The sequence below is a fragment of the Cavia porcellus genome, unplaced genomic scaffold (assembly GCF_034190915.1).
Source record: "Cavia porcellus strain 051 isolate PalLab524CR breed Dunkin Hartley unplaced genomic scaffold, mCavPor4.1 scaffold_10, whole genome shotgun sequence".
NCBI classification, from domain to species: Eukaryota; Metazoa; Chordata; class Mammalia; order Rodentia; family Caviidae; genus Cavia; species Cavia porcellus.
Window position 1 is genome coordinate 11,304,927 of NW_026947493.1, and position 19,612 is coordinate 11,324,538.

General features: G+C 34.1%; 1 protein-coding gene across 1 annotated transcript in view; it reads left to right on the forward strand.

The window, feature by feature from the left end:
• Nucleotides 1-19,612, forward strand: part of Kcnh8 (potassium voltage-gated channel subfamily H member 8) — a 356,910-nt gene that overhangs the window by 229,649 nt on the left and 107,649 nt on the right. The gene's annotated exons all lie outside the window — the stretch shown is intronic.

Sequence of the window (19,612 nt, forward strand, 5' to 3'; positions counted from 1 at the left end):
AGTTAAGTGTTCAGCCTAAGGTAACTTGAAAAGTAACTAAGCTATTCAAAATAACAAGCAGGCTGTAGAGCTGTTTACATAAACATCTGATCTTTTTTCGACATGTTTCAATGCAGAGCTATAACAGTAAGTCACAGGAAATAGTGCAGGTGCGCACTATTTCAGTCATAAGAAAATAATTCCTTGAATTTGAGGTGGAACGTGAGTAGAAAGTAATTCCCTTTTTTTCTTCTCTTTAAAAAAAAGAGAAGAAATGATAATGATGGTACAGGCTTCACAATTAGTTCTCTTTAAGAATCTATGATGCTGGGAAGGACAGGATATTTACAAATAACCTTTTTAAAAATGTTTATCCCCATAATCTATAAAAGTTTAAAGGAAATTGTAAAGTGCTATATAATTCTGCACAAATAGATCTGAAATACTGTTTACATAAGTACTATGCACATAAATTCATTTTAACCACCACAAATTAACAGAGAAATAAATTTCTAAAGACATAATCCTCATCCTAAAATATCTACTTTGTTCTCACAGTCATACCTTATTTAGAGAATTGTCATAGTACTCTACGTAACATTTTTTAAGTCTTAATCTAAGAATCTGTTTCTTAGTTTGCTAGAAAAATCCCTCACTCATTATCTCCACCAAAAACCAATCTCGAACTTTTCAAAGACATTCAGACCTTAGCACGGAGATAAGTCCACAAGAGACTCCTGAGAGACAGAAATGTCACAACACTTCCCTCCAGCACTCCATGACAGAATTCATTGGAATATCCCCATGTCGACTTTCCTAAATGCCACTCTTTCAACATCTGACATACACAAAGCCCTCAAAGGGTGTCATGGGAGATCTTAGGAAAAAGGATCGGAAAAGGAATCTTGCATCCAGCTTCTGTAAAAATGCCTCTATGCTTCTCTACTTTGTTTCTGAACTACGCTAAACAGCTGATAAGTTCTGATAATTTTTCGGAATACTTTTCTTTATCTTTTTATCAAAGTACTTTTTTAAGCTTTACTGGGGATCTCAATTCTCATAAGCTGATAAAAGGGGTAAGTAAACTGCTGAGTGCAATCCAGTGAGAAAGTGGGCCAGAGGGAGAGAGAGAGGAAGTGGGAGACAGAGAGAGAGAGAGAGACAGAGACAGAGACAGGGACAGCCTGAGGTCTTATCGTGCTCCCATTAAAATATTCGCCCTCATCACATTTCTAGCTTGGTCACCTCTGGTCCTTATTTTGCCCTGTAGTAAAATTCTGTCTTGTGATCAACACCTGATTCCTTTTAAGACATAAACTAATTTCCTGCAGGCCCCAGACCTATACATACGTGTTAATTTGTAATTGTCTAGTGTGAGTCTCCAGAAGGGGAAATTCAGCTTATTCACACTCTCAAATTGAGTTATATGAAGAAAGCTTTTCATCATCTCCAACATGTCAGTCCTGCCTCAGAGGTAGAGCTTAGCTATTGTTTTCTTCCCACAAATACACAGAGATGTTTATCTAACAAAGCAAAGGAGCCAGCGGCCTAATCTGCCCATGTGCCACTCCCTGGATGCTGCTGCTATGGTTGTGTTAATGAATGGAAGGTTAAAGAGCCATATCTACCCCCCAGAGACAGCCAGGCAGGAGAGTGCTAGGCTGGGGCAGTTACCTCCTCTGTCATTAGGTCTCCAAAACCAGCTGACTGGAGGATTGTCAATAAATGTGTCACCTTTCTAGACATAGATTTCTTCATCTATAATATAAGAGACTTCACCATATAACTTCAAAGTCTTTTATCTTTGTCAGGTCAATTACTTAGAGTGTATTTCAGTATTTTGCATGAGACCAAATTAAAGTTAATGTTTAAAAGATAGTATCATTTCTTCATAACATATTTATTTTTGCATGGAAAAATTCTTTTTGTGGATTTGTTACATCATAAGCTGATTATGAAATGATTTACTTTGTGTTGCTAGTTCATATTATTTTGTTTTATATTTCATGTTAGCTGTAATTTAAGAAATTTTGAGATTCTTCTACTTTCATATGGAATTTTAGATCTTGGAGGACTTCAGGGCAGCCTTTTGATTTTATCAGATCAGACTCGGTCAGCTGCAGATTCTCTGAGTGCCATGATGAAAGAATTGGTCCAGTGTGCTCATTGCTTCAGTCCATGACTACTGTGGTATACTGCTCTTGGCATGTGACCAAGCCACAAGAAAGAATAGAATGAGTCCCTGTTAAAGGTCATTCAATTACTAAATGACAGTCATGGTACAATAATCTACATTCCCTAACTCCTTGCCTGAAGATCCTTCGAATAATTTCTGATGTTATGAAATTATAGAGAATAGTTCATTGGCAAACTCTTTCCAACTAGAAAGATTAAGAGACAAATAGGGTGATTATTAAATTTTGATCATTAATTAGAAAAATATGTTTCTGCACTCACTGCATGCTTAATCCTATGTTAGGTACTAAACAAGTGATATTACATTCTCTAAGAAGAATATGCATAGGTGACTGGCAGATAAATCTGCCTATAGTATCAGCAAAGGCTTGCTAGAGATAACTTTAGTTTTACAAATTAGGTAGGTCTTATCTTTACAAATGTGAAAGAAAGGGCGTTTGTGGAAGCAAGAACATGCCTGCACTAAGCAGTTCAGCAGAACATGTGTGAAGGGTGAACACTGAGGAGTCATAGACCAGATCTTTATCGCCAGCTAGCATGCCAGGCTTTAGAACTTGTTCTTTATCTTAAAACTAACATAAGACATAGAGCTGTCTCTTTAAACAGAGGTCTTTAGAATATAGGACACTAGAAAATGGAATATGGTTCACTGTGCTTTGTGTGCAATCTAAAATAGCCATCATTACAGTGCTACATTTGAGAGATTGTCAGTATTAAATTACACTGCATTTGTGGCTCTACCAGATACCCAATAACTGCTAAATAAATATTAGTTATTTTAACTATTATCACAATATTATTATAACCCTTATTTCTCATCAAAGAAAGCAAAATGAACTATGATCAGTGAATACTTACCATTTTATATGGGAAAGCTACTAGAAATTGTTTTAAAATGCTGCCATCTTTAGTTGTACCTGCTTTCCATTTGATAGCCAGTCTTTGAGAACTTAGTAGTTTTTACATAGGATTACAGTTGTGCACATCTAGATTTCCTTGAAGGCTAATACAAGAGACATATTCTATGTCCACTCTAAAGCTTAGTGGGATACCTCAAATTTTTAGGGGATTTGGATATAGTGATTTGAGTGCAAGATTAATACTGCATTAAATAGATGTTAGAACAATTTGTTATTTTAAAATCTAATTTTCATTTCAGTTACAAAGAAACATTTTGACATCCACTGTGGTGGTCGTGGTGGGACTTTGTCATCTGTAAGAGAAGATCGACAGTTATGTGTGTAGGAAGTTCTGAGGATACAGCTCAGTAGTAAAATGCTTTTCTAGCATACATAGGGCCCTCAGTTGGATCCTCAGTACCACAAAGAAAAAGAGTATTTCCTTATGCCTCAATCACTGTGCATCCATGTATTTTTTTATTCAATTAATACATCAAATAGCTGTTAAAGAGTTAGCACCGCTAGATTCCTAATAAGAATTCTGACTTCAAGCTTAAGAGATTGAGATTGAGATTCTACTTCAGGAATTCAATAAGCATATGATTTGGGCCAAAATAACCTCATCGTGTGGCATTCTGAAGAATAGTTTTAGTTCTCTTATCTCTGAAATGAATGTATTAGTATATATCCAATTCTTCATCTGGTTTCTGTGCACAGTGTGCTTTTAGCTGGTAACCATCACCATTATCACCACCACCCCACTGCCTCTGCTTTTACCACTAACAGAGCCCATTTTCAAACACCAGCCACCCGCCCAAACTTACATCAGTGAGCAACGTAGAAATACCATTACTGTTCATGTCTAGAAGAAAGAGGATATTTCTGATGAGTCATGATTCTTGATTGCATGAAAAAAGTAAGAATTTATTAGTAGGACTTGCAGACCCAGAATTAAATTAGAGATCAACTCTTAGGAAAAGAACTACAAAGCAGTTCCAAGTTCCCCTTGGCAGATATTTTGCAAGAATGGCTTGAACATATTTGTGTCTTGTTAGAACCTATGAAGAAGTCTGAAGCTCACCTTAACCTGTGATTAACAGGTCCTATGAGGAGAATGCAATGGCCAAACCAAAGTTACATGTTTGCAATTCCTAGGACATAGAAATGTACCCTACCTTTTCATGGTGAAAGATGGGGACTTAGACCTCTGCGACTGTCTACAGTGGAAAATTTCCTCTCCAAATAATATTTTAGTTAGCTCAAAAAGAGAAAAAACTAAGCCAATATTTGCACTATCAGTTCAATCTTTACATTTAAAAAGAAATGCAGGCTGGGGGAGTGCAGCTTAGTGATAGAGTTTGATTAAGTTAATAATTAGTTAAATATAGCGCTAAAGTTTATAATTTATTAAAAGATTTTTATAAATCAATATACCCTTCACAGGCATCATTGTAAAATGGAATTAGTCAAAATATGGGAATGCATTAGATGCCTTCTATTCATTTTCATGCTAACTCACTCCGTGCTCCTTGCTGAAGCCTAACAGTAGAATTCTACCTACCAAGCTATTTCCCCAACTAACTGGTATCTCGGTCAGTAGCTCTTTTTTTAGCTAAAATGTTATCTTATATTCTTTTTCAAAACTGTCTTTATTTTTGAGGCTACAACATGCTGAACTTTACAAGGAATAATATACCTCAAAAGTTAGAGGTTATTATATAATAGAGACAAGCTCTGTTATATCTTACTTCCTTTTGGAGTAGGCTTATTCACTGTATCTATATCAATGGACCTGAAAAATGTATCTATATCAATGAACCTTTAAAAAATCTATAGAAAAAAATTAAGTTAGACATTGCTTTCAGATTGCTATTTTTCATCAATAATTTTAGTCCTCAGTCTCCTGATCCTTCGTGGATAAAATGTCATAAAAGTTGCTTGATGTGAAAGCTTCTCTGGTTATTAATCGCTCAGCATGTATAAGCCTCATGTCAGGAAAAAGTGACCAGGTTTGTGATATTGTGATCTGATTATTTTAATAACTGAATCATATTTTCTTCAAGGAGAATTTAGTAGTACTCTACTTTGAGGGATATATAAAATTCTTAATAAAATTTTTGAGATAATTTAAAATTAAATTTTTTGAGATAGTTTCATGTTCTTGAAACTATAGGAACGATGCTAAAATGAAAGTTTGCAGCCACTAAATTGTATGCTAGTGAAGGACTCCTGCACTTAACTTTTTAAAAAATGCCTTGAAATTTAATGTGCTCCCAAGTCACCTGCATATTTCTTCACAATACAAATTCTAATTCCGTAAGTCTCAGAGGAGTTGAGCCCTTCCTATTTAATAAGGTCTGGTGTGGTCCTAGGGTTCCTGGTCTCCTTCTCCATCTTTTGCAAAGCAGGATTTTAGAGTCTTGAAAATTTGCAGAAGGCTATGCTCATTATATTAAATGGTCTCAACAGGCGACAATTCAGTGCTTACTTGCTTTCTCTATCCTATCTTTTCTTGGTCCCTAACATATTGGCAAATTTATTTGGATATCACTTATTTCTAATGGACCAAAGATGTCTGCTGAACAGCAATTAATCTCAATGCTAAAGCCACCCAATAAAGACTTTCAAATGATACTACTAGAAACTATTTTATGTTTCTATTAGTTCTGGAAAATAAAAGTCGAATGCTATTTAAAAGACTTTTAGAAAGAGAAAATTTTCCATAAGAACACTATTTTATAAGTATACTATAAAAAGCAAGTGGCTTTTTTTTTTATTTTAGAGATACTAAAACCAGGAAAAATAAAACAGAATAAAGTCAATCAAAACAAGACAGTGTAAGCGACACAGAATTTCAAAACAAGGTAACAGACAATCAGCAATGGTTACCATAATGCCTCTTGTTATATTTGAAATAGCTGCTCATGACATCATATACAACAAAATCAAACAAGCTAAAACATAATAAAACCCAACTGAACAAAACAATGAGAATGATACAAGATTTCAAAACAAGATAATAAGGAATTAACAATGGCTACCACCTTCAGAAGGAGATTCCCCCATAGATGCTACATTGCACATTGTTATCCTCTGAATAGATGGTCAGACTACCAGCTTCAGACCTGCAAAGTCAGTGAAACACTAAGCATTACAGCATTAAGTTGTATTTTACCTCATTGGCTATTATCACAGCCTGTGTTCCTCTGAATCAGCAAGTCACTTGAGGTGGGTGCCAGAGGGTAAGAAAGTTGACTCTTCTTGTCTCCTTGTCTATGCCAGAAGGGGCTGGCACCTGGCTCTCCCCCAGTCAGCATGCATGTCAAATGGTTTATTAATAAAAGTAGGATTTCTTCACATTTTGAGTTTGGAGAAATAAAGTGTATATGACTATCCATCATAAAGTTAAATTATCTCTGCAATCTGGTCTATGTTTAAAAGTCATTTGTTCATAGACAGTGAAGAACATAAAAATTAGCTTTTAATTCCATTATGTTCTCAATTATTTGAAAGAAAAAGTCGGGGCTTTAGGTAGCACAGAGCAGTTCATACCACTCCAGGTTGCCAGGGTTGGTTGAAGAGGGAGTAATATTTATTCCCAGAAAGTCTTTGCAACAGAATTTTCAAATAGGCTCACACTTCATACCAAACACTTCAAGTCACAAGGGTTCTATTGTCACCTACTTTTGTGACATTGCACATGACATCCTTATATTTAAGGACTGACTAGTATATTAGCATAAAACGAGCTCCCAGTGATCAGAAGAAACAGATTACACTTTAACCAAAAGCTGCATGAATTTATTTTACCTTGTAATCTTTCCTTTTTGTACATTTTATTACTAGTCTGTTAACATGTTGACATTTCGGGGTTAGAAATGTATTTTAGAAAAAGTTATTAAAATACCATAATAGATTATTGGGCTGGGGATTTAGCTCAGCGTCATAAGCGCCTGCCTTGAAGCAGGCGGTTGTGAGTTCGATTCCTGGTACCGATAAAAACTGAAAAAGACAAAAAAAATACCATAATAGAATACTAATAATGTTAATCTTTCAAAAATATCAGATATCACAGTTATAATCCCATAAAAATCTACAGTAAGGAGATTGTTCTATAAAATATAAAATTGGATAAAATAGAAGAGATTGTTCTATAAAGTAGACAGCTAAAGTGATTGATAGGCTTAAGTAAGATAATGAATATGAACGTTTACGAACTTAAGTGTTATAAAATTATGTTATATAACATAATAACATACAATTGCATGTACAAATGAATGTATGTGTGCATCAAAGAATGTACCTGCCTCTCTCTGAAGACAGAGACATTTATGTACCCACTGCACTCTGTACCCAACTAATGCATGATACTGATTGCAATTTGCACAGCAGTCCATGCACAACACAATTATTAGAGTGAGGGAATGCAGAATGAATGGGCAGACCACAAAACAGGCCTCTGTAACATATCAGTAGTTCACCCCACAGATTAAGAGGATGAAGTTCTAAAATCAGTTCTTCTTGAGCGTTCAGACATGTTACACTGTTTCTGTAACTTTTATAATATATCATCATTTATACTATTAAATAACAATATAAGGATTGTTTATTTACACCTGAACTGCCACAAAGAATAAATAATAAACTCATAGGAAACTAGCAATAAGAATTCTGCTTCTACTGAATAATATTATTTCTTTTGGAGGTTATTGCTATTTGAGTTAATCAGTGTTCAGATCACACTTGAGGAAGAAATGTTTTGTTTTTGTCTTACAAAACTTTATAATGCCTTGCAGTCATTCATGTAAGTACCAATGCTTTTCTAAAGAATAAAAAGTATTTATTCACCAATTTTTAAAAATGTCGTTTTACCATTCTATAACTTTTAATGGCAATGAATTATGGTTCTCTCACTTCTATTTCACTCTCTCTGCCTCTTTCTCTCTCCTCCCTGTCTCTCTCTCGCTCTCCCTGTCCCTTTTGCTCTCTTTCTCTCTTTCTATCTTCCTTCCATATACAGTCATTATGACATATTTGTAAAGAATAACCATCCTAATATTAATTTTACACCAATCACCAAGCATGCTGTTAAAAGAGAAATCACAGATGGTCACATATGCTGAGTTGTAAATACTATAATACTGGGTTATTCATTTTCTTAAGTATCTCAGACTCTTCTGATTCCTAATGTACCATAATATTATGTTCTGGACTTTGGTAGATATATTTGCATTGCTATGTACAAATAATTCTGTATGAAGCACATAAAACACTGTTGTAATCTGAGATCATGTAACCTCACTGATGACATGCTCTTGATACGAATCGTGTGCTAATTGACTCTCTAAAACTATTTTCTGCATTACTCCCCAGTGGGTCACAAAAATCACCACATATCCCAAAATACACCATTTCAGCCACAGAATAATTCTGCAAACCATAAGCCAAAACCAACATATTTTAAAAATTAATGAAATTAGCTAGCACTAAAAGATAATTTTATGGGCAGATGATAAAATTAGAAAAACCACCCTCCTACTGTGCATCACACTCAAAAACCCATATCCCAACCACCTTGACTGAATTCCATTTCAAGCTGGAAAAAATGCTAAGAATAAGCCTGTAATCACTGACCAACAACAACAGGTTTTCAGTACAAATATTAGGCAGTGTGAGCACTGCCTTTAACACAGAGTTACAAAGAATTTCATAGGAACAAAATCAACTATTGCAGTCACTTAAAAAAATACCACCATTTGAATAGTAACAATATCAGTAGCAATGCCAACAGTAGCAACCGACATATATGGAGGTTTACTAATCACTGTGCATTATGTAATCCTCATGACAACCTGATGAAGTTTCTATTGCTAAAACTGTGCCTCACAGAGCAGTAGGTCCCATAAACATACACAGGTAGTAAGAGGAAGGGTTCGGTTTTGAAGTCTGAATTTAGAACACAGCTTATTCATTTTGTTTTATGAGACCAAACATAGTTTCACAGAAGAATAATTAAGCCAAAGATCAATTTTTAAATATCTTCAAAATAGACAATTGATGTAGATGTTGACTGCTACTTAAAGGTAAATGTGCATTGAGTTTTACTTTGAACATTAATAATCCAATTAAATGGATCTTTCAGTATCTAATTCCTACCTGCCCACTTGAATGTAGCGTAAAGGACAAAGGTGTATGAAGAATCTATCACTATGTGAGTCTACTACTTTTTGAAAAAAAACTTTTTAAATATTTTTAATAGTCTATAGGATTTATATTTTTAATTGGCTATAGGATTCTGGCTTTTGAGTTTCTGAGGAATTAAATTTGAACTTTGTCTCTATCTTTTTAGACTAAATTCAATGGAAAAAAAAAAACCAAACAGAACAAACATAAAAGAAACTCCTGTGTCCAAATAAAGGACATATTAGCAAAGAGAATTTGGCAGGGCTTCTTTGCAGTTGAAAACTATGAAACATATTTGAATTATTTCTTCTGCCAGTGGCTGGTTGGAAAAAAGTCTAAATATAAAACAAACACCCACACATGCACATGACACAAAAGGAGAAAAGAGGTATTGAATGCTTTATGCTAGATGTCTAATTAGTTTAGATCAAATGTTTAATTATCTTTTATTTCCTATCATGTAACTATGAGTTATACTCATGTTTGTTAAAATCTCATATGGATAAAGTATTTCAGTGGGAATTCTTTATAAATGCAAAGTGCTTTGTAAAACATTCACACAATTAGAATAACAAACAGGAAAACTTTTCATTAGTGTAAGAATAGTGTGTGAGACCAATTAGATAAAAACAATCTCTGAACTCTTCTCATAAGAATGTGCAGCTGGATGAAACAGTTGAAAATAGTGAAGAAAAGCATTTTCTGCATTTGTGTCTTTTGAGTTTAGATAAAAATTCCTCAAATACTATACTAATCCATTAAGTCACACCTGTTGTCAGAGCTATTGCCTGTGGTCTCTGCTAAGGTAACATTGTATATAGCACCTAGAATTCTAACCCATCATTTTGGTATGAACCATCTTTTATTTGCTCTTTCACTGGCATGATAAATTGATGGCCTATACATTTTAATATTTTGCTTGGTCCTTATACTATGCATTTCAATTTCTGAATAATTTGCCAATGCTTACATAATGGAGATTTGCCAATGTATTCTGATGCCAGATTCTGGGGGAAGATCAGGTGTGGCCGTACTTCCTATACACGGGTGCTGGGGTAAGGTAGTGGTTAGTTTCCTCAGGTGGAAGGTACACTCTCTACTTCGTCCAGAGAGGTTCAGAAAGAATTACCCCTACCTCTTTCTGAGAATTTTTTTTAAAAATATACTCAGTATTGAATTTAGGGCCTCACCCATGCAAGGCAATAGAAGCAACATGCCCAGACCTTTTGTTGTTTCTTGTTTTGATATAGAATTTCACCAGTTGCCTAGCTTGGCCTTGAATTCACAATTCTCATACCTGGGTCTCTCAAATTGACCTGGATTATAGATTGGGATTACAGATGCGCCCCACCAAGACTGGCCTCTTTCAGAACTTTTAAGGAAGTTTTTACTTTAGAAACATATGCCAAACTAACATTATTGTCTTTTAAATATTATTTCACTTTATTAGTATCTGAATATTTTTGTATCCATCTTTTGAATATTTTTTAAAAATTAGTCATATATATGTTATAGACCATTTATTATAACTATTTTTCTATCAAACACAAGACAAAAATCTATTTGGTACCTTTTCAGATTTCTTTACTTTCTATAGTTGTTTTTTCTAGTTTTTATTATTTAGCATCTGAATTGACTTTCTTCGTTTATTTTTGTTTTTTGTTTTTTTTTATCGGTACCAGGGATTGAACTCACGACTGCCTGCTTGCAAGGCAGGCACTTATGCCGCTGAGCTAAATCCCCAGCCCCTGAATTGACTTTCAAACAAGAGAATAAATTTCTGGAAAGTAACCTTTATTTTTCAACTCTTAGTATTTTTCACAGTTCATAGTGAAAAATTCCTCTGAGGGACACAATAGATACCTACATAAAATAGTGAAAATCTTGTAGGGCTTAAATTAATAATTGCAATTTTATTCTTTATTCATAATATTTTTCTCTGTGCAGTGTGTTTATGTAATGTCTTAAGAATATGATCTGCAGTATAAGAAATTGTCACATTTTCACAAAAAGTCACTATCATTAATATAGTACTTAGAAAGAGATGGATTATACAGTAAGCATCTTAAAAAGTCTCTTTTCACTACATTAATGTAATTTGTTTTCCTGATACCTGACCAATTCTGTTTGAAGGATATGACATTTGAGATTTTAAGTTTAAGTGATTTTGTCCTAAAAAGGTATTCCAAGTGCAAATAAGTTCTGAAGTAATTAACCTATATTGAGTTGGCCTTTTATGGATTCAATAAAAACTATTATATTTCAAAGGAAACAGACAATAAAAATCACAGTGGACTTTATAATATTTGGGTAGAAATGTATACTATGGTTCCAGCAAGAAAATGAATTTAGCAAGCTCATCTGATACAAACACCTGGAAATACTAGAAGTATCCATGCCTGCATGTGTGTGCATATATACATATTTGTAGTCTTTAAAAGGAAGAGGGACATGTCCCTGAGTAGCAAGTTTATTGGCTGACACTGTGGAGGTGTGACTCATGAGCACAGCAGCTAATCAGTGGTAACAAAGTCTTTGAGCCTGTGTTTCAAATGCCTGTGAAAAGTACAGAAGATGACACACCCTATAAAAACAGGGAACTACACCTCATGCAAAATTGGAATATTCAGTATAACAAATGCTGCCAGAAAGGTAAAAATAATTTGCATGCCAGTTTATGGGAATGACAGGGAAGCTTAACAAAAGTAGTTTCTTAGAAATTCAGTGTTGAGCCTTGAACACACACTATCTGTTAGGTATGAGCACTCTGAAGCTAAGAAATTTTTTGAAACTTTCCTTGTAGGCCAGTTGACAATCCAGACAATCCTTTGTGCGTCCTTGACAGAAACAAAGAGAAATATAAAACCAGCCATTGTACTTCATATTTCCTCTTGCACTTCAGTCTGCACAAGATTTTATAGAAAGAATACCTAATATATTGTGAGTGGGTTGTTGTCGGTTCCCCAGCCAGCCTTCAGGTGACTGGTGTTGACATGCAGTGAGTGACTAGGGATTGATCACTGGGTGTCACAGCTCTTGTTCAGTGATGCACACCCCAGGAGTCCCTGAGTAGATAGTGGAAGGTGCAATGGACAGCCCAGCCCAGAAAAACTATCAGCTTATAGAAGCTATTGAGCTCAAGTTCCTGTGCATCATCCCAAGCCTGGGAGAATTTAAGATTACACTCCCAGTAGCCAAGGACCCACCCAGCTTCCAGCCACACTAGCCTGGGCTCTGCAGCTTTCAAGACTGCCTGGCCACATGAATCAGCGTGCCTCAGATAAACTGAAACCGACAAAGAAAGAAACTGGGCTCCAATATATGCCTGTATGGAAGGAACAAAAAATATGAGAAGAAGAGGCAACAAGAAAGGGTCCTTGGTCCCCAATCCTGAGAACACTGATCCAGGAAAGGTAAAAGCAAAGGAGAATGAGGGCAGAAAACATGCAATATCAGGCATGGCACCAATAGACATAAAGCGATATCTTCGGGACCTCATAGACGAGTTCAAAATTGAAGTATTTAACCAAGTAAAGCAAGATATAAGTAGAATAGTTCAAGAAATGCTAAGCACCTCCCAAGAAAAAGCAGGTGGTAAAATAGAAGAACAAAAAAAGGGGGAGAATTGTTTGATGGAGAAAATAGAGAAAACAGAATACATGAAGCAAGTTCAAAGAGATTACCAGGAAACTAAAAACTCTATTGAAAACTGGAATAACAGCTTGAAAGAAACTAAGGATAGATTATCTGAACTGGAGGACAGGTTTGTAATGTGGGAACATGAAAGGAAAAACTTCTTAAAAATTACAAGGAAACAAGCAGTAACAATACACAGGCTAGAAGATGACAAGAGAATCTATAACTTAAGAATAAAGAATGTGAGAGAAGAAGCAGGGGTACAAACAAAGGAACTTCAAAGGCTATTCACAGAAATAATCAAGGAAAATTTCCCAAACATAGGAAAGGGAAAGATGCTCAGATGTATGAGGCATACAGAACTCCAGTCACCTTTAATCAAAACATAACTACACCCAGGCATGTAATAATCAAGATTCCAGAAATCCAATATAAGAACAGAATATTAAAAGCTGTCAGAGACAAGAAACAAATCACTTACAAGGAACATCCACTAGAATTACAGCAGACTTCTCGGCACAAACCATCAAATCTTGAAGAAGGTGGGGCGAAATAATCCAAGCCTTCAAAGACAATAACTTCCAGCCAAGATTGATATATCCTGCACAATTTTCCCTAGAAATTAATGGAGAAACAAGGTGCTTCCAAGATAAAGAGGAACTGGGAGAATTCGCAGCCACCAATCCAACTCTACAGAAAATACTGCAGGACAATCTAAAGGGGGAGAAAAGTACCAGGATTCTAGAAACAATGGCAGAGAGGCCACAATGAAAGGAGCAGAAAGTGAAATGAAAAAGACAAACAGACAACTAATGACAAAAAAGAGCATAACAGAAAATAGGCAAAAAGGTTGGTTATAATTTCTAATATGGATGGCCTAAATACACTAACATAAGAGAAAAAAGAGCGAATCTCAGGCAGAGTGGATCATGAGGTAGGGTCCACTGAGAGGCACTTTATAGGAAATATAATTAGCCCGAAGAAGGTTATATGGACCAAAATGAAATATGAGAAAAATGGAACTTGATGTGATAGGGAACCAGAGAGTAATAGGGATAACTGGGCCAGTATTTATGGATAGGTTGAACAGAAAGACTTTAATAAATGAAGAAATATAACTAGAAATCCAGCCCAGGAGTGAGAAAGTTCAGAAATATTTAGGTAAATAGCAGGTTGGCCCCCCCCCCAATATAAAACCGTGAGTGATGGGGAGACCTGAAAATACACAGTTCATTCTGGGGGAGTAAAGGGGAGGAATAGTCTTCAAAAAAAAAAAAAACCAGTAGAGGATATAGTTAATAGTATATCAGGAATTAAAACCCTATTACTCTCACTTACTCTTCTTGGTTGGAACTTGTTCTATCTTAGTTTGTATACAAGCACTGGATCTGAGGGCACAGACAGCTGTCCTGATGATATCAGGACATAGCACAGTGGTCATCTTTAATTTCCTATTAACTCAATCAGGATCCTTGTGTGACTTATACTGTTGTATCATGACTGATCTTAGTTGAATCTGACTTGTTTGATTGCTGCTTATTATTGACAGATTTTATTCAAAACTGTTAGGTTGCTGGTATCAAGTTGAGGAGTATAGACAACTATACTGAAAATGACAATGATTCACCATGATATCCATTCTGATTTGATTACTACCTGTTTTTGTAGCTCTACATTATCTACAAAGTTGTATTTCTGTTAATTCTGTTATGTACTGATATGTTCAATTATACTTTATCTGATGATATAGCCAATTCTGTTGATGATAACAAAAAACAGCCCAGTGACCATGTAAAACTCCTTATACACAAGTTTTATATGTCTTTTTAGTTTTAGGTGTCTATAGGAATGTGTTTAGTTCTGTCCTGCTTTGTTCTGTTTCTCCCTCTAATTAGAAAGGATAGAAATGCATGTTAAGACTCATGCTTGCATAAAACCTATAAACAGTTTATGAGAACTGATCTCATGACACATGATGAAATGAACAAATACTTTGAAAGAAAGGGGCACTGCAGTACCCCGTGCTGATTCCAGAACGTTATGATGTGAAATCCAGCAATATTATTAATCTTTGTTCAAAAATAAATTTTGTTAGGTTTCAACATAAACGAAGATATAGATAAATGCATACATGTCTAAGTGTCTAGGATTGATAGCCATATTACTTAGTTTTTGTTGGATAGTTGAACAGAAGTGTTTGCAGTTTCCCTGGTTTAATTCCCATTTATATGTTCCACTTTTGGATCTTGAACAGCTATCTATGGGGGGACAATATATATACATCAACTAGTGATTTATTACTGTTTATTTCTTTTCTTTGAAAGTATGTACTATTTCTGCCCATTTTCTATTGTTTTATCTTTCTTTAAATAATAAAAAAAAAGAAAGAATAGCTAATATAGATGTACTCATAATGTAAGGGAAAACAATTACAAAACATAGGAGAAAATAACCCACCTTTCACAAAAGTTAGCAGAACAGAATGTTAAACCACATTTTAATATAATAAAACTGTATGCTTGAAATATTTAAATTAGTTTAGCAGGCAGAATGTGATGGAATATTAGAATTATGAAAAACAGAGTAAACAATGAAAAATAGAGATCTGAAAAGCATCAAATAGAATTTCACTTGTACTTGACAAAAAGAAACAGTTACAGTAATAAGGATCTATACCATGACTATAACTGAATCAGGACTTAATCTGATGGACATATATGAAACCTTGAACTCAAATCATGTGCCTATGCTGTTCATATATGCAAAAAGTCTAAATTAAGTTTTAACAAATGCTGAAGAATCAGTATTATAGATCAAATTCTGTAATGATAAATGGACGTAACTAGAAATCAACAAGAGCTAGGTCAAAAGTCTCATATAATTTGAGTAGTAATTTTAAATGACTTTGTCACTTAAAAATGTTTATTATTCAGAAAAAAAGAGAACTGGCAAATTAATAAGTGTCTAATTCACTAAAGAGAAACAGGACTGACCAAAACACTTTGTGAAAAGATGGTTCGCCTTTCCTTAGTAGGGAAATGGAAATTAGATTAAGAATTAGGCACTATTCCATATTTCCCCAGATTTTACTTCTTAAAAAACATTGGTAACAATTGTGACTACCACTTAATAAGCTGGCACAACTGCTTTAGAGAATAATTTGGCCTAAGCTGTGAACTCTATACATGTAGGAACATTTTAAACTGAGCAATTGCACTTGTATATATTTTACCCAGATAAATTCTTACATGCTTGCATAGGAAATTTTTCATTTAATTGTTCATTTCTCGCCACTTGTAATTATAAAAGATGTAAAGCAACTAATTTTCCCTCAGAAGATGAAATGTATAAATCAAGCAAGAGAATAAGTAGTTGATATATTGTACAAGATAATTCTATTGAAGAATTAGTAATAAACATGTGAGATATACATTAATTATCGTGGATAAACCTTTTAAAAAGAGAAACAGTGAGAAAGTGAAAAGCTAAGAAGTAGGACAGAAATCTCAGCTTCAATAAATATTGTTATCTTGGGCACATTGTTTAATTTATGTGCCTAAGTTTTCTCATCTGTAAGGGATAACAATAATTTGACTCATAGAATTATTGCAGGGTTGTCTGTGAGTATACTTACAGCAGCAACTGACTATGAGAAGGTCCTTATATATCTATTATAATTCTTGTTGTTACCATTTCTTCTTCTACTTGTGATGACTCACATAAAAGTTAAAAACAAAATAATGTTATACATGGTTTACTAATATATTTGTGCAGTACAAGAAGCATCTAAGAAAATCTGACCATTTTAGAATAGAGTAGAGATAAGGTGACAGGCAAGATGAAATGAAGGTAATGAGGATTTGGCTTTGTTTTGGTGAATTTAAAGTAGAGAATAAGTAAATATGATCAGGTATTAAAAAGAAGCAATTATGGAAATGTCCATTATATTAGTTCTAAACCTTTGCGTATTTTCTAATTTAAAAAAAAAAAGTCCTCTAGGAAAACTCAAACTTCAAGTCTTCATTTCTTTCTGATAACAAAACATTGAACTGATTCATCTCAATAGATTATAGTAATGATTCTATGAGAATACATTATGAACTATATGTAGTTTTTTCTAAATGAACGCAAGCAAAATATTAATATCTTTTTAAATGTAAAAAGAAAAATTACAAAAAATTCTATTCAGTGAATTCATTTGTAGTTATTTCATGTGTGTATATTTTTATATCAAAAAGACCATATAATATTTAGAAAATTATTTCCTCAGTTCTTCACTTGCAATAATTTATATTTTGCTCTGCCATTAAATATTAATAAAATGATGATATTTAATGGCCTATTTTTAAATGATGGTGCATTTTGTTTTTTCATTTTTCCTACATATTTTTATGGATTCCATGGTTTGCATGACCTATAAAGTATGTGTCCTATTTTAAATTCCATTTGGTGGTGACCAGTAATTTTTCAAAATCCCATTTAGTGAGATTTTTTTCTATACTTCTACCAACCTTGACAACTTATCAATTAGCTCCTCCTTTTCCTGTCTCCATCTCTAAGACAGGAAATTTTGTACAGTTTAGTGTTTCTTTTATTATTAAGTAGATTAAGAAAAGCTATTGATCTTGGTGGAGTTATATCTGCTTTACAGCAGTGTCTCATAGAGGGAAATTGTCGCATCTTCCTGGAGATCTTAGTTCTGAATCAGAGGAGAGCATGAGTACGGGATAAGATATTTTGCATTACATAACCCAGTGTATCTGTTGATTACAATTTAAAATTTGGTGTTATTTATCTAGTTTTTATGTGGCAGTTGTTCTAGTTTCTTATCAATAATTAGAATCAATAATTGATTTTAACTTTCAGTGATGGTTAATATGTGATATTATATCTCTAACCTGGCAAAGTTATTAATTAATGAAGATAATAACTTTAATGGGCAGACAGGAGACATTGCATCAAGACTTTGTGTTCAGTGAACTCTTAGCTGGCTCTAAGGTTTTTTAATTTACTGAGGAGGGAACCAGGCAAATGAAGGTAAGGAAGATACTAAGAAAAAATGCAACTACTTGTGAGAGGAATTTGGCAATTGATATGACTTGATTCTTTCCCATTACAATCATGCATTATTTTCTATTACATCTTGTGTTATCTTTACTTTTGAATGATAAAAATTAAGGAGAATATTTATACCAGAGAAAAGGAACATCCGTACTAAAAATAATTTAGAAAGAGCTCTGTCTGGTCCATTTGAGTTACTGTTATTTAAGGCAAATTTAGCTCATTGAGTCACAAAGTGTTACTGTAAGAGAGACTCTAGTATAATATATTCTAAATTCTCATCCAATTATTTCCCTTTGAAGAAACATCATAACATACTGGAAAGAATATAGATCAGAAACCGCGAAAAGGGAGGTCCAATCCAGGTTCTAGAACTCATTATCTTTCTGGAAAATGAAGTGTTTATCATGTGTGAATTAAAAAATAAAACAAAATGAAAAAATAAAGATAAATAAAAAATGATGCAGTGGTCAGAACAAACGGTCTCCCAGATCTTCAGAACACCAACCTTTCTTATTCAGGAGAGAGAAAAACAAAAACAAAAGGAATTGATTTTATGAGGAAAAATTGCTGGCACACACACATACAATACTTACTGTGTTCATTTGGAACAAAACTCAAATATACTCTCTGGCATTACACAAAATGTTCATAAAAGGAGGTACAGGACAGGAAATAATGTCATATGCCTGAAAAGATAGTAGTATAGAAGTGATAGAGTTGGAGGTGAGGTGCTGACAATTATACTTTTAAACATTAGAAATGCTGAATAACATGTCTATTTCCTGGAAATTGTACTGAAGGGTTTTGGAGAATACCACACATAGATAGATAATGAACACATTTTTTTTTCCAAACTGGTAAAGCAAAACTGATGCAAATAAGTAAATAAAATTTCTAATAACTTCTATGAATCTGATATCCCCAAACCTCTAAGGCAGTTATACAAATTGGGCTTCTGGATATTTACTATATCACAAAGAACATTCTGATAATCAAAATTGTCTTAAAATGGTTGTAATATACCTGAGAACTGAAATAAATATGGTCTTAGCACTGGTGATCAGAAGCTAGGTGTAATTTGATTCAATATTGTAAGTTCAATGTCAATGTGGATGACCTCTGAGTTCCTTACTATCCCCGTGATTTAATGAAAATTTCGTAAACAGAGAGGAAGTGAAACACAAAAACTGATTTCATAGGTGGGAGATGCTGGTCAGTAGTACACTGCTTGCTCAGCATGTACTAAAGCCCTGTGTTTTATTCCCAGGGTCCCCCCAAACAAACAAAAAACAATTCATTTTGCTTAACTACGAGTCACTCTAATGTTGTCCTGCTTCCCACTTTTGCCTACTTTTAAATCTAATATATTTTTGTTTTTTACTCTTTCACATTGTCACTTTATCCTTTTTTTCCCTTTTTCCAGTAAATATTTTCTTTATCTCCAGTCCCCTCTCACAGACCTGTCTTCTGCATGTTTCTTTGTAAAATGTTATTCCTTTCTGCTTTCTCTAGATTCCTTCCTTTTTCTCATCTTGGTGGTAAAGAAATAAGTATCCATGGTTTTAAATGACGAAAGTTTTCAGACTGTATAATATGTCAACAGTCATATTATACATATGACTGTATTCATATGTCAATATGCAAGGTCAAGAGCA